The sequence below is a fragment of the Pinus tabuliformis genome, chromosome 9 (assembly GCF_031772625.1).
Source record: "Pinus tabuliformis cultivar Carrire ecotype Pingquan chromosome 9, CPIR1, whole genome shotgun sequence".
Classification (NCBI taxonomy): Eukaryota; Viridiplantae; Streptophyta; class Pinopsida; order Pinales; family Pinaceae; genus Pinus; species Pinus tabuliformis.
The window spans coordinates 245,197,989-245,222,116 of NC_142307.1; the positions used below are offsets into that span (position 1 = coordinate 245,197,989).

The window sequence follows — 24,128 nt, forward strand, 5'->3', positions numbered from 1 at the left end:
ACTAACCCTACTCTAAAAGTGACAGTCTTTAGCAACAACTGAATGATAAAGTTTTCATGTTCCACTTTATGAAAGTACAGAGAGAATGGAAAGAAGGTCAACCAACCTGGTGTCTTGCGCTTAGTCGATCCTTGTCCTTCTCTCTTTGTATCCCGTTCCCAGGTCTTTGCTCTCCTAGCCGATCCAGCTACACACAGTACCTACACAAAACAAGAGAGCAAACTACAAGATACATGTACTCATAACTGAAGCATGGATTAGGTTGCATCAAATATACATGTAAACACAAAACATCTATGTAAAACAAGTATATAGGAGAACATGCAAACTTTATTGATAGAAAGTAACAGGGTTCCAGAGGAAGTTACAACCAATGATGTTGGCTCCAATCTAGCAGCACCTCCTCGGCAGCAAGAACTCTCCTCTTCACCTCTAGTAAAACAATCACCCAATAATCCTGGCGGTATACCAACAGCACCTCCTTGCTTATACAAAATTCCAGCCTCCTTAGACCTCATAGAAGAGCTCTATATATAGGAGAGAAGAAGAGAGGATGAGTCAGCTGGAGGCTGGCATATAGCTGACTAGTGTCCTCTCCCTCTTCAGTTAATCTTCAGTTCCTGTGTCCACTTGGAGATCCTTGCTTACACTTGGTGATCAAGTACCTCTTACTCATCACAGGGCGAATCTTATGAACCAAGTGTCATTTTGGAAGCTTCCTGGGCAATTGACACCTTGCAGGATGACTGTGCCACTTGGCCAATCTCGCCCAGCGCAGGTAACCTTCATTGTTTTTGACTTCCAGCGCAGGTACAGAGTGGGACAGTTGCATTCCAGCGTAGAAGCTCAGTTAAGCAGCTGACATGATCCAAAATAAGCCTGTTTTGAAGTGTTTTCAGGTGGAGAACTGATTGGAAGTGTTGTTGATTGATGACCTTGTTCTTTTAGGGGTAAGAACAACATGTTTAGGGACTGAGGATCCCTGTAATTATTGACATTCCATGCTCCTTGACGCGAGGCACAAAAATGTCTATAACTGAATTGCACACAAAAAATAATTATTTAAATAAAATTTAATATAAAAGATGCACAACAATGTCGAGTTGGTCTGGTGGCCAACCCAACCAACTCGCACCCTCTATTAGTAACCTGGTTCACACAGGAATTAAAATCATTAGATGCAACATATAAATAAATAGAACATGCAAAGAAATGCTTCAAGTAATATTTAAAATCAATCTTTTACATTATTTAGACAAACACTTAACTCCAGCAACCAGGGGAAGTGATCCACTGGTTATAACTGCATGATGCTACATCAGGACCAACTTCTCCTCCCTTCTGTGCATTCCTTCCGTGTCTGTGCATGCCTATGTGTGTGTATCTATTGATTGATTTATTAATTGACTAACTCCCCCCTCTCCAGGCAGTCTCTTCAACTTATATATGGATCGAAATACAAATTAAGACTTTTAACAGCCAATTGAAATACAAGAGGGGTAGATTGTGAATCTTAACAATTTTCCAGGAGTAAAATAAAGTTTGTAACTAAATGTAGAAATAGGAATTTTTTCTGGCAAGTCATTCCTCTTTTCCTGGAATGATGTTATGGGTGGACCAATTTCTTCCTCGAATTTCCTCTTCAAATAACATTAATTTCCTCAGAAAACTGGGATCGCCTAAAACATTTTCTAATTCTAAAAAAACAATGATGACTCTACATCAAATGGCACAACGATGCATCATCATGTTGGTTCTAAACCTCTACCATCACAAAAAGCGAGGACAATGGTAAAAATTCTCACATGTTTCTTTCGCACGTGGCAGTGCATCATATCAGATAATTTGGCGTTGTGATCGAGCTAGAGTCCAATAACAAATTCAATCCCTTCCCTCTTTCATGGCACTGCGTTGACCTGGAGCTTATTCCCCTTATCGTGGCATCCATCATGTGATTGCGCTTTTCAAGAGCCAAGCGTACTTTAGTTGTGAAGCAAGTTAACACTGTCCCACACTCAAAAAATCTTTGGTCCTTCGAAGAGCAATGGTCTCCAATAAAAGCACCAATGTTGTGTAGTGTCTACACCGATTTATATTTCTTTATTGTAAATAATTTTCAAGATTTGACATAGCCTCTAGCTGCTTCAAATTAGTTGGCTTTACCAAAGCACGTCAAAGTGGCATGTCCTCTCCCTTTCTAACCATTCTGAGACACATTCCTCACAAAATATATGTTTATAACATAATAATATGGGAGTGTGCATTTTCTCCTTGCAGATTGCGCACAAGTCTCTAGCAGCAAGAACCTCCTCTATAGTAGCATATGACCCATACCAGACTTCTTTGTGGGATAGTGCCTTCAATGCTGCAAAGAATGATTGCACCTTCTCCACAATTGATGTCAGCTTAAAGGTAAGGTACAACCCTGCTGTGAGAGATGAAAACATGCTACCATATTCTTTGTTCAGGAAGAAGAGATACCAAACAGGTGTAGGAAGCAATACACGATAGAGTAATATAATGTATTCAACCAAAGTTAACATTTGGCCCTGCTTTCGATAGTTACAGCCTCAAATATTATTATAATATATCAAAAGACCACATTTGAAAACCATTGCAGCTTGCCGCACCATTGTATCATTGACCACAATGATGAACAATGCATGCCAAAAGGGTGGTATTGTTTTTGGAGGAAGCATAACAAGTGGATAGAGTAGATCATCTCTTCTATACCACCAATAAACTCCAACCACATGTAATACAAAAACCAATATTATGCTCATGAGAATTGGAAATGAATGTAGTCCAGAAACTCTTTAGAAGCCCACTGTAACTGGTGCAGGAATCCCAATTGGTACAATAATCTATTGCATGGTACAGGAATCTTTTGGGTGGTGCAGGAATCTGCTACACTGTCCAAGAAGGTAAATGCAGGACCAAAGCCTATATAAAGGCATGATCGAACCAATTTTAAACCTGCAATGTAAAAACCTTTATTAATAATGTTTTAATCCTAATAAAATAATGGAAGTAATGAATATTCTCGAAAATAATCATTTAGCCAAAAAACAACATGAAAGATTCCAAGAAAGAATAGGACAAAACGGAGGCCAAGAATATCCCCATGCTGACCATCTTGCATGTCCTCATGCAAGGAAATCTAGTACTATCATTCCCTTGCAAAAAAACAAATAAAAACATTTATAGGCATTTGTAAAGATGTTCCTGCAATTATGTGTGATCACATTTCCTGCACTAGATAAAGCTTTCTCTAAAAAACAAAGTATTTGCTAGACTCCTTATTTTTTTAGATTGATTTCAAGAAAAGTTGCCATGGAAAAACTAAATTTCAAGGATGGTGTTATTACTTGAATAAAATAGCTAGCTTTTAAAATTTCCAAAAAAACAAATCTCGGAGGCATCCCTAATCAGAAGTTACACTTTAAAATCCTCATTGTAAATATGAGTGACATGATTTAAAAGCCATGGTGTTAAAAGTAGACATAGTAATACCTTCCCACAGTGACCATTTTACCATTATCCATGTATAGTTGAAGCTCCTCTTGTCTGGGCACAGTGAATTACCTGCACTAAGGGTCCCACATCCATAAAAATCATTCCAAAAAGATAGAACTCCTAGGTATAACAATAGAAGGATTTTAAAGCCATTCTCGAAGAGTTTGATAATGAGTTCAGGGAAAGAAAAAACAACCAAGTAAATTATAGTGTAGAATTAACTTTAATACCACAGGCATGGCCCTGCTGCTAGCAGGCGTCTATAGCCTCGACAAGGATACCTTTTAACCTCATGAAATTCTTGTGTCCCACCTATTAGATATAGACTCAGAGTTATTTAAGAGCATTTACCTTTTTCTCTTTTTAGAAGTTAATTGAAGGCCATTTTCCTAGCTTGGTAACTAGCTAATGACAATGCCATTCACAAGAACTAACAAGAATGAACAAGCCGACTCACGATGAGACCTCTTGTCTTCTAGCTTCTTCAACTGAAAGCCATTACCTTGGCTTGGTGACCAGTGTGGTAATGTCATTCTCCTTAGGACCCATGATCATAGTAGGTCAGCTCATAATGAGACCTCCTATCCCTCAATTAATTCGTTTATGTTTAAAACAAAATATCTTATTATGATTAACCTCAGATAGGTTACTTAATAGGTGGGGAAGAAAATCTACTCCTTAAGAGCACAGGATGGCGTGAAAAGTTTTTAATTACTATTCTTTATTGGTTGGCCATGCTACCCTAAAGACTTATCAAAGAGATTCATTGAGTTGGTCATGTCAGGGTTCTTTATGAAAGCTTATTATAGTTTTGTAGGCGTGGTCCACCGTAGGAGGTTTTTCACCGATCCCTTCGAAGAGGAACTTGAAAATATTTTCTAGATGATAGTTTGTTAGAATAGGAAAAAGTATTACATGTAACTTATAACAATACCCTTCACTGACATATTAATCCATAATTAAAGTCACTTTAAAATATGAGGCAGTAAGTGTAAAGTTCTTCTGACAAGTCTTACCATGAGAGTGCATAATAATAGAAATTTCAAAAGTTGCGCTTTTAGGGAATCACAAGTTCAAGAGTGTTGTTATACATATTTATTCATTATTCTCATATTACCCTACCCTATTTTTAAAAAGAAGAATATAACCTTTAAGTGCAGGCATACGTCCAATGAAGCCATGTGCGTAATAAAATGCTGACTATACTCACACTTAGTTTTAAAGAATATACTTCAAGACATACCAAAGCGTGAGAAACCAATTGCTTCAATTGACATGGTATCAAGAATTTATGAATGATGAGGAAATAAGGTGGGTTGATGACTGCTCAAAACAAGGATTTAATGGAATCCACATATTTATGATTCTCCAACTGATGCAAGTCTTCCACAGATTGATAGTCAATCTCCTGGAGGCACAAAGAATCTGGTGAAAGACAAAAGATAAATCCCTCAAGTTCAGGCTCAAATATTTGATTTTTAAATTGACAAGAATTATTAATATATATTCTAGGGTTTTGAGCTTCAACAACATTTTGAGAACAAGTTCCAATGAAAGATTGCTCCTCTGGTGGTATTTCAATTATATCTTCCTTGGGTAAATGTTTTGCAGTAATGGGGGAAGTTTCCAAATTCGTTCCCTTTCCCAACATGGAAGATGTGACATTTTGTTCAATAGCAGGAAGAATAACTGTTTCAAATAGTTGTGCAACTTGATGGTTTAGATTAGCGTTTAAGGTATGGTTTGGGCTAGGGTTTCGATTAAGGCTTGGACCAAACTTTAGATTTGGATTGGAGTTAGGCTTTGAACTAGGTTTAGACCTAGGTTTTGGATTAAGACTAGGGTTAGGTCTAGGGTATGGATTAGGGTATGGACTAGGATTAGGGTATGGATTAGGGTTTGGGTTAGGACTAGGGTAGGGATAAGGGTATGGACTAGGGTTTGGGTTATGATATGGATTAAGGCTAGGATAAGGTTGCACATGCAGCTGAGAACATGCAGGAGGATGACTTGATGGTGCATTGGAAAGAAATTATGATTGTTTTTGGTGCTCATATGATTGAATTTTCATGTGATATTTCCCTAGAGAGAAGAATCCAAACAATTTTTGAGGCCATGGAGATATCTGGCTCGAGGATGAGGGCCAAGGAGAGGGCCACTGTAGCAATGAAGCAGGGCGTTCAATTGGAGGAGGATTAAATTTTTTCCATGAAACTGAAGGAGTATAAACATGTTGAGGAGTCTGCTTAGGATAATAAACATTATTCCAAGTATCAAATGGTGACAAATTTTGAGTTATACTTGGTAGTCAATTTGATTCCTTACCTGATTTCCTGAGTGCCTTGGTAATCTTGGTAGTGCTGGGCAACGTTCTATTAGATTATCCTCTTCACAAATTTTGCAAACCTTTAGGCCACTGAGTGGACACTTTCCAAAGTGTTTCTTTTTGTAGTTGGTGCAAATGATAAGAAATGGTTTATCATCCTTATTTTTCTCTTCCTGCAAATCATCCAAATTTGAAATCAAAGATTTAATAATATCATTTTTATGTTCAAGAACGATTTTAAAATTTTCACTTGTTAATTCTTCATTGGATGAATTTTATGTCTCTGTAGCAGCATAAAAACTCCTCATTTGAATGATTCCTCAAAATACCATTTTCATGTTTTTGACAAGCCAGCTAGTATATTTGTTAGCACATGAATTATATATATATATATATATATATATAGGGGGGGGTTCTTACAACACCAGAGAAAATGAGAAACCTTAAAGCAACGAAGATATGCAGGAAAGAAATAAATTCAAAGAACATAAAATTGCAAGAGAAACTAGGTGAAGGAAAAAAACCAAATGCATCAAGTCACCAAGGTCAATCCCCTAAGCGCCTCCTCGGTAATGGCGCCAAAATGTTGGGTGTAGTATAGGGTCTATAAATGTATCAACATTTAATTGTCAATTTGGATAGTTTGTGAACTTCGAGACGCAGCACTGGAAATGCCAGAGAGAGCCCCTGACAACCTACAAAACAAATTCTAGTCTATCTTGCGCATTAATCTCAACAATAAATGAAATCATGCACTAAAAGAGAATTCGAGATACACCGATCCAAACAATTAAAATCATGTGGGAAATAAAAGGCAATCTTGTACTATTTAACAATGCGAAAGGAAATTCTAAGTACAAGCAAACAGAAGGGAAAGCAGAACTAGAAACCAAGCAGTGCTGGCACAATATCAAAAGGACTGTAAATGTTGGAATAAATTCATGAGCTAATAAAAAACCATTTTGCCTGCACTAATTCTAGTGCATCTACCTTTTTGTAAAATTAACCTAAAAGCATTGGCAATATTTAATGTGTAAATAAAATTATGAAAGAAATGGATTCAATATAGATTCTCTCGCCTTCCTTGTCCCTAGAAATAAATCTTGTAAAACTGTCCAAAAGTTTAAAGACATCTATAGTGGAAAATAAACATTATCGTTTTTCAAGCATGATGCAGTTTCCTTTACATAAATGTCGGCTCTACAAGCATCATGATTTAAAATGACAGATATATATATGTGATCTCTGCTTCTGAGTAGCATATGGTTTCTTGTAAGCATATATTGAATAAATGCATTAATACCTTGAAACGATGAACACTCAAGTCGATCTCAGGTTCTGGAATATAAATTAAATGGATCTGAATCAATTCAATGGTTTCAAGTTGCACAATATAGCTCGTAAAGGCGAAGTGTCAATGCATAAGCTTATATTGTAAATTCTAAAGTTCTGAAGGGATGCAATCCTTATTCGATATAAGGAAATATTTCGAGTCCAAGAGTAATTTCTAATGTAGAAAATCAAATCAATATTGCATTCGATAGGAAAACATTGCCGTCTGATTAAATAACATCAGTTTGAAGGAGGAAAGAGTCTGAAAGTAATCAAATCCTACAATAAGAATTTCATACAGTAAATAATTATTTAAATAAAATTTAATCTAAAAGATGCAGAGCAGTGTCAAGCTCATCTAGCGGCCAACCCAGCTACCTCGCACCCTCTATTAGTAACCTGGTTCACACAAGAATTAAAATCATTAGATGCAACAAACAAATAAATAGAACACGATAAGAAATACTTCAACTAATATTTAAAATCAGACTTTTACATTATGCAAACAAACACCTAACTCCAGCAACCAGGAAAAGTGATCCATTGGTTATAACTGCGTGATGCTACATCAAGACCAACTTCTCCTCCATTCTGTGCATTCGTTCCCTATCTGTGTGTGCCTATGCGTGTGTATCTATTGATCGATCTATGAATTGACTAACTCCCCCCTCTCCAAGCAGTCTATTCAACTTATATATGGATCGAAATACAAATTAAGGCTTTTAACAGCCAATCAAAATACAAGAGGGGCATATTGTGAATATTAACAATTTTCCAGGAATAAAATGGATTTTGTAACTAAATGTCAAAATAGGAATTGTTTTTGGAAAGTCGTTCCTCTTTTCCTAGAATGATGTTGTGGGTGGACCAACTACTTCCTCGAATTTCCTGTTCAAATGAAATTAATTTCCTCAGAAAACTAGGATCGCCTGAAACATTTTCTAATTCTAAAAATAACAACGATGACTCCACATTAGATGGCACAACGATGCATCATCACGTTGGTTCTAAACCTCTGCCATCACAGCAAGCGAGGACGATGGTAAAAATTCCCACATGTTTCTTTCTCACGTGGAAATGCATCATATGAGATAATCTGGCGTTGTGGTCAAGCTGGAGTCCAATAATATATTCGACCCTTCCCTCTTTCATGGCACTGCATTGACCTAGAGCTTATTCCCCTAATCGTGGCATCCATCATGTGATTGCACTTTCTGGGAGGCAAGCGTACTTCAGTTGTGAAGCATGTTAACACTGTCCCACACTCAATAAATAGTTGGTCCTTCAAAGAGAAACGGTCTCCAATAAAACCACCAATGTTGTGTAGTGTCTAAGTCAAGTTATATTTCTTTGTTGTAAATCATTTTCTTGATTTGACGGAGATTCTGACCGCTTCAAATCAGCTAGCTTTACCAAAGAATGACAAAGTGGAAATGTCCTCTCCCTTTCGAACCATTCCAAGACACATTCCTCACAAAATATATTTTTGTAACGTGATAATATGGGAGCGTGCATTTTCTCCTCACATATTGTGCACAAGTTTCCAAGAGCAGGAACCTCCTCTATAGTAGCATATGACCCATATCGGACTTCTTTGCAGGATAATGCCTTCAATGCTGCAAAGAATGATTGCACCTTCTCCATAATTGATGTTAGCTTAAAGGTAAGGTACAACCCTATTGTGAGAGATGAAAATAGGCTACCATATTATTTGTTAAAGAAGAAGTGAAACCAAATAGGTGTAGGAAGCAATACACGATAGAGTAACATAATGTATTCAACCAACGTCAACATCTAGCCTTGTTTCCGATAGTTACGACCTCGACTATTCTTATAAAGTATCAAAATATCACATTTGAAAACCATTGCATCATGCCGCACCATTGTATCATTGACCACAATGATGAATAGTGCATGCCAAAAGGGTGGTATTGTTTTTGGAGGAAGCATAACAAGTGGATACAATAGATCATCTCTTCTATAGCACCAATAAACTCTAACCACATGTAACACAAAAACTAATATGATGTCGATGAGAAGTGAAAATGAATGTAGTCTAGAAAATCTTCAAAGTACAGGAAGCCCACTGTAACTGGTGGAGGAATCCCAATTGGTACAAGAATCTGTTGGATGGTACATGAATTTGTTGCATGGTGTAGCATCTGCTACACCATCCAAGAAGGTAAATGCAAGACCAAAGCGTGTACAAAGGCATAATCGAACCAATTTTAAAGCTGCAGCATACAAACCTTTATTAATAATGTTTTAATCCTCATAAAACAAGGTAAGTAATGAATATTCTAGAAAATAATCATTTAGTCAAACAAGAACATGAGATATTTCGAGTAAGAATAGGATAAAATGGTGGCCCAACACAACCCCCTAGTTCTTGTACTAGCATAAACTTGTACCAGTATGTAAGCACCAACATACAGAAGGCTACAACATTCACTCATTCTCCATCTCCTACTGGAAGGGAGTTCCAACCCCTTGATCTAATGAATATTTGCTACTGGTAGGAAGCTTCGATGTCCTCACTAGAGGCTCCAACCCTCAGCATCTTCCATGGACCACATTTCATCAAATTTTCAGACTGGATCCACCTAATTCAACACATCATAACGCGTAGGCCATGTTTCATCAAATTTTCATGCTGGACCAATTAACAACACTTAAACTCAATATCAAAACTCAAACTTTAACTCATCACTGCAACACTGTCATTTATCTCTAACACAATTGAATCAATCAATCACTGAAACCCAATCATTAATCACTGAAACCCAAATCATTAATATATGAATCAATTAATCACTGAAACTTCTGATAGAACTGAATCAATTACTAAAAAACCAATCAATTTACACTTAATCAAAATTCAGCCAATTAACTGGAACAGTCAGGTCACTGTAACCAGTACATAGAATTGAACCTAGAACACTGCATAAACAACCAGATCCAACTGCAACCTCAAAATCATATGTCAGAATGTATATGTTACTTCAATTAGGACAATCCATGTGGATATGCTACTTTCTGTAACTCAACCTGCGTATACCTCTAAAGATACTGAATCATACAAATTTGAACCAAAACCATAACTATTTCTGATCAGAAAGTAATATTAACACTATTCATAACCTCATTCAGCTTCATCATTCAATCAAATCTACTTCAGACATGCTCATTTAACCCAGATCAATCAATATCAGGACATCATTGAAAAACAACAGAGAAGTAGCAACATTGATCAGATTGATTAGTCATTACGAAAGAAACCCTTCTTACCCAATCAAATAGCTAGCTAGACTCAATCTCGTTTTACAATTAGTTTAACTTCAGATCTAATGAATACATCATTGATAAACAATAGTAAAACAACAACACTGATAAGATAGCTCAGTCATTTTTGAACAACAAGCCCTTCCTCTGTATATGCTACATGGAATGTATACTTGCCTTCACCGAGGTGAACCTGCATATAGATCTACAAATAATGACTTATAACTTCGTAGCTTTTCAAGACTTAAGATATACCCATATCATAGCATTTAAAAGATAAAACATGTGTTAGCACTCAGATCTAGCCTATCCATTATCAGATCATATAATGATAAGTCATTTCAGGTCTCATGTTCCTGATCCAACATTGTATCCAAGGGTGCATGAGATGTTTCAGATCTATATCATAACCATGGCCCTTGCAACACAAAATATATTTCAGATAGAAGTATTGTTACACAAGATTTTGTCACTGTCCCTATACTCCCCGTTCCTTGATCCTAGAGGACCTCTACAGGGAATCCTTCATGCTTTCCCATCATGAAGAAATTCCCATTATGTCCTTATTCATGAGCATAACAACTCCCCTTTGCATCATTTTCCCAAACTCTTCTATTTTTCCCAGTTTACAAGACCGACGCTAATGACCCATGTCCTCACCGTGCCAATATGCAAGGATTATGACTATCCCTCACACCGATTGGAGCGACTAATCCTTTTTCCAGTCACGTCGATCCTCTTTTGGAAAGTTTTCAAAATTTGGAGCTGAAGCTTCCAGCTCTAGAAGCTTCGTAATGAAAGTCTAGTGAATGGTTAGGTCGGATGGAGCCGAGGAGGTCAGATTGGGCTCCTTTCCCCTATTAGGATGGAACTACCTCAAGAGACAAGAACTTCTCCCATGAGAAGAGGAACCATCTATCATCCATTCAAGCTATATAAACCTCCACTTTTCCCAAGCACAAGCTAGTGTGTGTGTGCTAGTGCTAATTAAGTTATATTTGGAGTAATCAACAAGTTATCCATACTTTGTAGCTCTCTATTTTGTGTTTAAGGGAGAATTGTCAGTTGGTTTGGTGTGAAGCCTAAAGGGAAGAGCCTTGAAACTATCATTGTTGGGGCCATCCATGTAATACTAGCAAAAGTGTGTGGGAACCCGGATTTGTCAGAGGAGAACAACAATTTCAAGATGTTGGTTATAATCTCTTCTTGATTTAATAAAGATGCAACTATCGATTGATTTCCTACATAAGATTTCATTTCACATGTTTATGGCTTAATGTTTCTTGACTTGTTAAGTATGTTGAATACAATTTGTTTATTATCACGGTTGATGTCTATTGTTGTCTACTTGTTTCAAGTGTTCACAAGAAGAATAGAGGAGAGCTAGAGAAAGGAAGCAAGGTCGTCGTCAAATGGATAGCGTAATAAGAGGTAGGCCCTCTTAGTTGGTTCTAACCTAAGGAAATCTTTCATAGAATTTCTTGATTGTGGCTAGACCCACTCTTCAGCTAGAGGAATTGTTTGTGTTTGCACTTAGAATTTTACTTACACCGCAAATTGGTGACTTCGCTGGGGAGCCAATCCTTATGTTTGATTGATTGCCATTTTATGGTTTTGTGTGAACTTTTCTAGTATCACCATTTCCCTCTAGTGTTTTCTACTTTTCCTGGTTTACTACTTTGAGTCTGGAATTTACAGTAGTAAGTCTAGTTTTTACCTGAAGAAAATTTCACTTTTTCTTTTGAATCCTCCGCCAGCGCAGTTTTTTCTAAAACAGTCGTGCTGATCGGATCAAGTTTCACGAAAATAGTTGTCGACCTCCCTCTAGCACTTGTTTTCAATTAGGCAGTCACACCGATGTTTGTAGGTGGAGATTAGGGTTTACCCCAAATCTCAACCAGTGTGTCTTGCCCTCTTAATTTCTGCCTCCTAGCTCGTTTTTCCTATGTTCTCCCTGACTGGAAAGATTAATTAGCTTGGTTTGTGTGCTTGTTTAATTTAGCCCACCCTCTGATGTGTTAAGTATGGACCTGTGTGAAGTTATTTTTTATTTTTTCTTTGGATCTCTCGATCAACGCTACTTATAGCTTGGCCATCTACATCGATCAGCCCATCAACGCTAGTTGTAGTATGACCAGTCGTGTGGTTGTGCCGATCGACGCTAGTTGTCAATTAGGTAGTCATACCGGTCTCTAAGTTAAGAAAAAAATAGAATTTCTCCCATTCTAGCGCCAGTGTGTCTTGACCCTCAAACTCTCTTCTTTCACCCAAAAGTGACTAGAATTATTTGTTTGCTAGTTTTGATTGATTGATTGGTTTGATGTTTCATTATGATGTTTTTGAGTTTTTGGATGATTTCTATGACCCTAGGGAATATAGGTCGATTACCGTTCATTTTTTTGTTTACTCATTATGTCAAGTTTCTTATTTGCTGCTTAATTTAATCCATCTTTCAGTCGCAACATTTTCATTGCCTCATTTTCAATCGAATGAGTGAAAGAGTCTCATTTTTTCTCTTATTTCGAGTGTCTCTTTTCTCATTCCGAGCATAGATTACATTACTTGATTTGTCGATTGAAGCATTTATGTGTTTGGTTTGTTTGATTCAGGGAAGAAGTTTCTATTAGTTTCATTTATCACGCTCTGGATTTGATCGATGCTTGTTTTTTGTAATTGTGAAAAATTTCATTCAAGTGATTTATGTGGAAGATTAATTTTTCATTTTATGAAAAGAAGAACTTCATTCTAGTTTACTTAAGCGAAAATATTGCATTAGTAGCATCATTGAGAAGCTAGAATTGCATCATCATAAGCATTGGAAATGAAATGAAACTTCTTTGTTGTTATAGGAAGATTCAGTACATTTAGGAGATTTATTAGAGAAATATTTCATTCTTTGATTGTTGTGTTGATTTTGTGTTCCCTATCTCTCAATTAGTGTTAACCTTCATTGAAGACAAAGATCTCTTTTCTCATATAGCTGCATGTAGGAGTTTTGTTAGATGACATCGGTAGGGCCTTATAATTGAAACCTAATTCAAGATCAACCGTTAAAATTTATTGAATTAACCTAAGGAAGCATTGAAACTTAACACTTACATTTAGAGGTCTAGGATAGAGACATGTTTCGGCGTCTTAAAATGCAACAGTTGTCGTTCACTTCAGCACTAGACAACACTAGTACAGACTTGTGCTCCCCCTATCATCGTGTATATAAAGGGAGACCCCACTAGGTCTATAATCCTTTATCCATAGGAAGCCGAGTTTATTGCCTTGTAAATGTGATACACCAAACATAGCATTCGAGGAGATTTCCTGCCCATACTTCTTGATTCACTGGGAGGTATTTTGCAGTTCACGATTACCTGGTAATCCTTTTTCCTAGATTATCCCGGGCAGTCATTTTGGTCTTTTTGACTCTTTAAATTTAAAATATCATCAAGCACTTTTCCTTTCGAGCTCGTTAACTTCGAAAGAGACTAGAGTCACCTTTTTCCCTTTTCTCAACTCTTAAAACATGAAAAGGCAAAGTTTTGTTTCAGTGTTCTAAAATTAACTTCCCACGAAATATTTCTGGTTAAAGTTATATTCCTTATTAATTCTTTAGTGTCGATTCCAATGGAAACATCTCCAAAATCTACCAGTCAAGGATTCCCCTAAGAAGGGAATTCTGGTCCTTTTCCTTCCTTTGGAAATGCTGGTGCTCCTTATATGGCGACATTGTCCCTTCCTAGGTTAACCATTGGTTTACCTATCTGGTTATTTTTTACCTCGGTGGTATCAAGGGTCCGAACTCCTATCCAAACGTCTCCTTCATTTGAATCATGTCACGATGATTCTAAGGTTGACCCCTCGCCTTCTTCCCCCATTTCTTCACCCTCGTCTTCTACTTCGCTTGGTGAAAGTTTCAAATCTAGTAACCAGGAGGCTAAGAAGAAGAAGAAGATGATGAAGAAGAAGAAGTCAGATAAGCGAGAGGCCAACCATGCAGCTATTGCTCTAAATTCACTTCTTGTCGACAAACCTTTTGATCCTCCATGGAAGGTCAGATTCCCTTGCAAGTTGTGTAAGGGTGACCATCTCCTTCGAGACTGTCCTGGCATTCCTAGAGTCTTAGAGGTATGGTCTCAAAATCTGGATCGACCATCAACATCGACCTCTAGAGATCATGTTGATGTTGCACCCTCGGTTAGCGATGGTAAGAAGAAAGGGAAGATTAGATTCCCTTGTATCTTATGTCATGGAGAGCATATTCTTCACCTTTGTCCTCTTATGGATAAAGCTTCGAAAGTTTTGGAAAACCTTACAACTCCTCAACCCCAACTTATTGTTGGTTATTAGAGGCTTTCTTCTAACCCTCTCCTAGTTTGTAAGGAGATTGACTTGGATTCATCTCTTGCCCATCCTGCTCTTCCTAAGAATGACTCTCTTTCGTCTATTCCCGACCAACCATTGGTTGAAAAGAGTGTTGAATTGGCTCCACCTTCAGTTCTTCACTATGTTCTCAAAGATAGTAGTGGTGAACATACTTCTCATGTTCTTCTCATCTCCTCAAAATCTCATGAATCGAAGAGTGACCCTCCCATCCCAGTGGTTCAGGAGCGTCCGTCTCCTTTTCTTGTAGATCACGGGGGCAATCATATGATACCCCCACCAAGTAGTTCTGTCATTTCTTTCAATTGGAGTCACTTGACTGCTTTCTGCCTTCCATCTTATGTGCTTTTCCAGATCACAGTACAAGCCTATAATATGGTAGTACATGGCACTATATTGGATGAAGGTGCATTTGTTAGCATCATGTCTTCTACTACTTGGCAAGCTTTGGGTTCCCCACAGCTTGTACCTGTCACCCAAAATCTATTAGCTTTCAATGGAGGAACCAGTCAACCCTTAGGAATCCTTCCAAAGTTCCCTATTACTTGGGGAGGAAAGACCGTCTATATAGACATGATGGTGGTCCAAGGTCCCTTAGATTTCAATCTTCTCCTTGGACGTGACTATGTTTATGTCATGGGAGCTCTTGTTTCTTCACTTTTCTGTGTGGTTTGTTTTCCACACGAAGGGAGAATTGTGAATATTGATCAACTGTCATTCATTGGTCACCAGGTGCCTCCTTTGCAACCATCGTCCCCTATAGGCTCTTGTTTGCAAGCAGTAACTTTCCCACCGCAGATCAATTATGTGGCTACCCATTCCATCTCCGCATCTGCTGATGATCACACAGATGGTATTGTATATTATGTACTAGGGGAATTGGAACCCGATCTATCTTTGGTACCAAATGACATGTATTCCTCCCAGAGTGTGGTTCTTCTATCGAGTGAAGACCTCTTGGGAGCCATGTTCTCTTATGGGTCATGAAAAGATGTCATGAGGATAGTTCCTGGTCTTGTGTCAAAGTCATTTAAAAATGAAACAAGGAGCCATGAGGATGGTTCTTTGTCTTGTGTCAAGCTCGTTAAAAAATGAAACAAGGGTTGTGAGCATTGTTCCTTGTCTTGTGTCAAGCTCGTGAAACAATGAAACACAGGTCATGAGCATAGTTCTTTGTCTTGTGTCAAGCTCGTTAAAAAATGAAACAAGAGTCTCGAGGATAGTTCTTTTACTATGTCAACCTCATTAAAATATGAAGAAACTACCTTTTCCATGATTAAGATCTCGTAAAATTATAGTTGATTGTCTCCAAGATATCGAAAGTGAACCTTCATTCCATCCACCTAGTTGATGGAAATGAAGCTTGGGGGGCATGTACCTCGATTGAGTCATTATGCTGGGGGCATGCAAACTTAAAGAAAGCATAGTTTTTCATTTCAAGCTTGTGTAAAAATGAAACCGAATCCAAGCCATGGTTCAAACTTGTGTAAAAATGAACCCATGCCCAATTTACATCTCGTGATTTCCGTTTTTATCAGCTAATGTCTACTAGATGAGCCTTGGTTGTTTCATTCCATCACTACCATCTCTTTGGCTGATCATATGCTTTCACTTGGTTGTTTTTCCTTTCCTGAGGAACCGCAACAATGAGTGGTTTTATTAGCCAGCCTCTTGACCATTACATGTTTTGAGTAGTTCCACCATTGTCGGAACCAGTTGCTACCCTTTATGCCACTCGTTCCTCCAGGACGAGTCACTTTTAAGCTATATTCTGACTCGTAAAAAATGAAAATATCGCCGAGTATTTTTCCCTTTTTAACTCGTTAAAGTGAATAAAAATGGGGGGTCTGCTTTCAGCTCTTTTCCAACTCTTAAAACACGAAAATATTACCGAGCTCTTATCATTTTGAACTCGTTAAAGGCTGCGAAACATCATTCACCCAGTATACGTTTACCCCTTTTTTATGTTGGGATGAACTATTTACGATAAAGGTACTCCTTGACTGAAATGGTTAAGCGGTTCTCTCAAGTATCATTTTCTACCTTTTCGGGCTCGAGAGACACAAATATACGAAAAGGAACCATGTGGAGTTTTTTTTTCATGTCTTTTTCAAAATCTCTAAACATGAAAAAGATACCGAGTTAAACCTTTGTTGGACTCGTTAAAACATTAAACGACATCGGATTCATCACCATGACAAACATGAGCTTCTCCTTCCTAGGGCTCATTAAACTTACTTGGTTAGATTCGTCCGTAGGATGAACTTAGAGTGCAAGCATATGCTATCGCCTTCAAGCTTTTGATTAAAAAATAATTGGGGTACTCGCCATAAATAGTGGGGGAAAATGGGAAATTTTATCAATCGTGTCAGCAGTTCACTGTTGAACATGACACTTTTTGCTTCGTGTCGGGTTGGGATATCCTCACTTCATCATTGACCTTCCTGGATTGGGCCGTTCATTTTTTCCATCCATTTGATCTCTGCCACATCATCATGACCACCAATACTATGGATCCCAAGGCTTCTGAATTCCACGTCGTGTCGACGATATGTGCAAGAGTTTTCTTTCTACTGTTACACTTACTTATTATTCTTTGTATCATCCAAAATCATTTTCATCCCTTTGTCTTGTGTTGATGATGTGGGATACATCATGGCCCTCCTTCGACACAATCACTTCCTGTCGACTTCAACTCATTATCCAGGAAGTTGATCAAAAGACTCCTGTTCAGTACCTTGGAGCTTGCATGACCTAACGGCAAGTTCTTCGCATTAGACGATAATTTCACATCATTGGCTTTCGATCAGGTGATTTCACGGGTGGTCAACTTAGTTCCTTCATTCACATTTCATGAATTGTGTTGCTAGTACCTTGAGAACCATTGGCATTATTGGTGATTTCTCTCGCGCTTGTTAATAGTTTACATCATTGACTGGTAATCAAGCAATTTTATAGCATGTTAGACGTCAACACATCTATTCACATGTTATAATCTATACTTTGATCGGGTCGTGTTGGAGCGCAAGACCCTAGGCTCAAATTACAAAAGTCCATTTTGCAAGGCGGTGTGACATGGATGTGCTGATATACATGTCTGTTTTAGATGGATGGTTGTGACCATACCATGAGTTTCCATATGTTGTTCTTCTCATTTTTGGATGGATGTGACCATAACATGAGTTTTCATATGTTGTCCTTCTCATTTTTGTAGTTGTGACCATTCCTTGATTTCGATATGATCCTCTCTATTGGATGGTTGTGCCCATGCCTAGATCCATTTACATGATCATTCTCTGGATGGATGTGTCCATACCATGATACATGTATTGTTTGATAGAGTTTTCAGTAATGTATATGTATCTGTACTTGCTTGCATGTTTTTTGACAGCAGACACTGGTTCCCTGCACTGAGTTATAAAGCATTTCATCCCTCACTCCAGTTGGAACCTCACGCTTTAGGGGGCATCTGTTACGCAACATTTTGTCACTGTCCCTGTACTCCCTGTTCCTTGATCCTGGAGGACCTCTACAATGAGCCCTTCATTCTTTCCCATCATGAAGAAACTCCCATTGTGTCCCTCTTCATGAGCAGAACAATTCCCCTTTGCATCATTTTCCCAATATTTTATGTTTTCCCTAGTTTACAAGACTGACGCTAATGACCCGTGTCCTCCCCACATAGACATGCAGGGATTAAAACTATTCCTCGCGCTGATCGGAGTGACTAAGCCTTTTCCCAGTCGCGCAAATCCTCTTTTGGATTATTTTTTTTAAATTTGGAGCCGAAGCTTCCAACTCTAGAAGCTTCGTAACGAAAGTCTAGTGAATGGGTAGGCTAGATGGAGTCGAGGAGGTCAGATTAGGCTCCTTTCCCCTATTAGGATGGAACTAGCTCAAGTGATAAGACCTTCTCCCATGAGAAGAGGAACCATCTCTAATCCATTCAAGCTATATAAACCTCCACTTTTCCCAAGCACAAGCTAGTGTGTGTGTGTTAGTGCTAATTAAGTTCAGTTTGGAGTAATCAGCAAGTTATCCATACTTTGTAGCTCTCTAGTTTTTGTTTAAGGGAGAATTGTGAGTTGGTTTGGTGTGAAGCCTAAAGGGAAGAGCCTTGAGACTATCATTGTTGGGGCCATCCAAGGAATGCTAGCAGAAGTGCGTGGGAACCCAGATTTGTCAGAGGAGAATAACAACATCAAGATGCCGGTTGTAATATCTTCTTGATTTAATAAAGATGAAACTATCGATTGATTTCCAGCTTAATATGTCATTTCACATTTTCATCGATTAATGTTTCTTGACTTGTTAAGTAGCTTGAATATAATTTGTATATTATCATGGTTGTTGTCTATTGTTGTCTACTTGCTTTAGGTGTTCACAAGAAGGAACGGAAGATAACTGGAGTAAGGAATCAAGGTCATCATCAAATAGATAGCGTACTAAGAGCTAGGCCCTCTTAATTGGTTCTAACCTAAGGAAATATTCCATATAATTTCTTGTTTGTGGATAGACTCACTCTTGGGCTAGAGCAATTGTTTGTGTCCACACTTAGAATTTTACCTACACCACAAGTATTCATGAAAAAACCCTTTCACTTGCACATTTGTCCCTTTGATATTCTCCTCCTTATATACTTAGAAACTTTATCAATACCATGCACCGAAACAACACTTAGAACCTATGGTGTTCTTAGACAGGATCAAGTAACCATTATCCTGCTCAATATTGTGGGCTAAAACCATGGTTTGGACCCTTGGTATTCTTTAACCTTAATTTTCCATCCCATACATGATTTTCCTTTTGTGAAACTACATTCATACGTATACGCACTTTTTATTCTATGTACTCATTTGTATATGCAACTTGGACTAGGCTAAACATTGTATACAACTTAAAACATTCTTTTTTCTCAATTTCTTGATTCTGATCTGATTCCTCTGAACTGTCATGCATTCTATCATATCTGTAAACACATCTTGTTAAATTTCAACCTTATCATTCTTTTGAACTGATTCCATTTCATCAAATAGGTTGTCATCAAGGACAACTCATTAGGTAGGTTTCTATCAAGGACAACACTAACAATCTCCCTATATCAAACTTCTGATTCTGAGTTGTAAACCTTTGACCGTCATTCTATTTTTCTATGTCATTACTCTGTTACCTATGAATTGACCTGTTACAATGTGAGTTGTCATCATACATCAATTGATCATTTATGAACTGACCTGAGGATACATCTGGTTATCATATATGTGGGTTTCCATCAAGGACAACACATGGACCATAATACCAACACAGAGATATGGTCTAAGGAAGTTATGCTTCTTGAATGCTCTTGAAATATTCTTCAAACATGTCAAGTTGGAATTTTTTGCTATAAATTTTGTTTTGGGATTTTTTGAACCTTGAAACTAGGAGGATGTAGTTAGACTATTGTTAGATATCTGTGTTTCAAACTGGGTACATTTGTGCACTATAATTTCAGAGATATGCTCCAAGGAATTTAGGCTTCCTTAATTCTCTCAAAATCTTCTTCAAATATGTTAGCTTGCGAATTTCTCTATAACTTTTGTTCTAAGATGTTTTGGATTGTGAAACTTGGAAGGTATAGATAGAATATTGTCATCTACCTATGTTTCAAATTACATACGTTGGTTCACTATAATTTCATGGATATGCTATAGAGAATTGAGGCTTCTTGAATGCTTCTAAAATATTATTCAAATAGGTAAACTATTTGGGAATTTAGACTTCTGTGATCCATAACATTGTTAAGATAGTCTTCGGCAAAATCACATAACCAATCTTTTGTCGACGCGTTTCGAACCAACCAGTGTGGTTCATCGTCAGGACAAGTTGAAGAACCAATCTGGCTTAGCTAGATTAAATAGAGTGTGCAGAGACTCCAACAGCTATAATGCTAACGGCTAATTTGACCTAATGACCTAGTCAAACTACTAAAATAGTTAATTAATATTTCTAGAAATAGTTAAAATAGGTAAATAAAAGAATTCATTTGCTAATTTAAGTATAATATTACTATTTTAATCATAATGGTCATTATATAATATATATTCAATGATTTAATATTATTCAATTATTATATAAATAAAAGAATAATAATAAATTAATTTAAAAGTAGATATATTATTAATATTATTTCCAATATTAAGAGTATAATATTAATATTTTAATTATAATGGTCATTATATAATATATATTTTAAATGATTTATTATTATTTAATTATATTATTAAATAATAATATATTTATTTAATAATAGATATATCATTAAATAATTAAATTTTTTATTTGTTAGTTTAAAAATAGATATATTATATTAATATTTTAATTCTAGGGTCATTATATAATATATATTAAATGATTTACTATTATTCAATTACTATTTAATTACATGTGCATGGTAATAAATCACTACTATTTTTTTTTTTTTTTTTTTAATTAAGTTACATTAGGTAATTATGTAATGATTACTTCATGGTCCATTGGTAAGTTAATTCTTCATTATTTTAACTCTAATGGTTATTAAAATAATAAATGTTTATTAATACTCTATAACTACTAACTAATTATTAATCCCAAACAAATTGTTAAAACACTATTCTTCCTAGAGTTTTGTTATCCTAGGTGAATGCCAAAATTAAGGGTAAAGTCCAAGTTAATTCATAATAGAATAACCAATAATCTTGGTAAATCAAAGTTTATCCTTTATTTGACCATTAAAGGATAAACTTTGATTTACCAAGATTATTGGTTATTCTATTATGAATTAACTTGGACTTTACCCTTAATTTTGGCATTCACCTAGGATAACAAAACTCTAGGAAGAATAGTGTTTTAACAATTTGTTTGGGATTAATAATTAGTTAGTAGTTATAGAGTATTAATAAACATTTATTATTTTAATAACCATTAGAGTTAAAATAATGAAGAATTAACTTACCAATGGACCATGAAGTAATCATTACATAATTACCTAATGTAACTTAATTAAAAAAAAAAAAAAAAAAAAATAGTAGTGATTTATTACCATGCACATGTAATTAAATAGTAATTGAATAATAGTAAATCATTTAATATATATTATATAATGACCCTAGAATTAAAATATTAATATAATATATCTATTTTTAAACTAACAAATAAAAAATTTAATTATTTAATGATATATCTATTATTAAATAAATATATTATTATTTAATAATATAATTAAATAATAATAAATCATTTAAAATATATATTATATAATGACCATTATAATTAAAATATTAATATTATACTCTTAATATTGGAAATAATATTAATAATATATCTACTTTTAAATTAATTTATTATTATTCTTTTATTTATATAATAATTGAATAATATTAAATCATTGAATATATATTATATAATGACCATTATGATTAAAATAGTAATATTATACTTAAATTAGCAAATGAATTCTTTTATTTACCTATTTTAACTATTTCTAGAAATATTAATTAACTATTTTAGTAGTTTGACTAGGTCATTAGGTCAAATTAGCCGTTAGCATTATAGCTGTTGGAGTCTCTGCACACTCTATTTAATCTAGCTAAGCCAGATTGGTTCTTCAACTTGTCCTGACGATGAACCACACTGGTTGGTTCGAAACGCGTCGACAAAAGATTGGTTATGTGATTTTGCCGAAGACTATCTTAACAAGGTAAACTATTTATTTTCTATATATATTTCTCTCTAATGTTTCAGAATCTAAAATCCAGAGGAGACAAAGAAGATATCTCAAGTTACTTCTGATAGAAATTTTAGACCTTGTTTTTCTATAATTTCATAGATATGATATGAGGAATATAATGTTCCTAAATTCTCTTGAAACATGCTTCAAATAGGTTAGCTTGGAATTTTTTCTATCTTTCCTTTTGAGATGTTTCATTTTGTGAAATTTGGATGAGAAAAAAAATAGATCTCAAGGCACATATGATAGAAATTTCAGACATTTCTTTTCTATAATTTTGGACATATGATATGAGGAAGTTAATATTTCTTAATGATCTTGAAACATGCTTTAAATAGGTCAAATTGGCATTTTTTCTATAACTTTATTTCTGAGATGTTTTAGATTGTGATATTTGGATGAGACGGAGAGGAGATCTCTATGTACCTATGGTAGAAATTTCAAAATCAAATTTGCAAAATTGGATATGTGGAAGGTTGTACAAATTCATTCTTTGAAAGAATGCAAAAGAAATAGGTTTTGGGAGAAGTAGAACTAATGAAGGAAGAAGCAACAGGTTGACCTCGTGAAGGCAAAAGTAACTAACAAACCTAATGAATGTAGAAGCAACAAGTAGACTTGGTGAATGCATAATTATCTAACATACATTGTGAAGTAAGAAGAACCATTGAAGTAGGTTGGTTCCTACAAATATTAGTTGTAGTGGGAATTTATGTCTTCCATAATTTGGTGCCTAGAAATATTGTAGTAGTGGGGGTTGGTATCTCTTGTAGGTGGTGCCTACAAATCTTGCAATGGTGGGTATTGGTATCTCCTATAGGTTGGTTCCCTGTAAAAAACAAAGGGGATTGGTGCCTCTTATAGGTTAGTTCCTACAAATAAACATGAGAGAATGATGTCTCATGTAGGTTGGTGCGTAAAAATTGATGTAATAGTAGGTTGGTTGATACAATATATTTCATATATAGAAGTTTTTTGGTTTTCTCTTGCAATATTTTCCACATATATACTATGTTACTTGTTCAGATTTTGAGATTGATGTTTTAAGATGTTTAAATGTTTAAATAAGTAAAAATTATCATTATGTTGATTCATCCCCCTCTCAGTATAATTGTGAATCCAACAATTACATCCCTCTCCCCCCCCCCCCCCCGCATTCCCCCATCTCTCTTTCTATCTCTCTCTTCCTTCCCCATCCCTCTCTCTATGTTCTCCCATGTATGTATCCATCCTAATTATCTCTCTCTCTCTCTCTCTCTCTCTCTCTCTCTCTCTCTCTCCACATTTCTCCATATTAGTATATATCTCTCCCTTTCCATGTTTCCTAATCTCTCTTTATTTGTCTTTATGTATCTATTCCTTCCCCCATATATCCCCCCTCTTTTTATGTCTCACTCATATATCCCTATTTTCTCTCTCCCCTTGTATTTCTCCACTTACATTTCTCTCTCTCTCTCTCTCTCTCTCTCTCTCTCTCTCTCTCTCTCTCTCAATATGTATCCATATTAGTATATATCTCTCCCTTTCCCTATTTCCTAATCTCTCTTTGTT

At 36.0% G+C, this 24,128-nt stretch overlaps 2 pseudogenes; both read right to left on the reverse strand.

Moving 5' to 3' along the window:
• Nucleotides 1-2,100: 2,100 nt before the first annotated feature.
• Nucleotides 2,101-3,545, reverse strand: LOC149148102 (uncharacterized; annotated as a pseudogene).
• Nucleotides 3,546-8,509: 4,964 nt separating this feature from the next.
• LOC149148103 (uncharacterized) overlaps nucleotides 8,510-24,128 on the reverse strand; it is a 29,448-nt pseudogene continuing 13,829 nt past the window's right edge.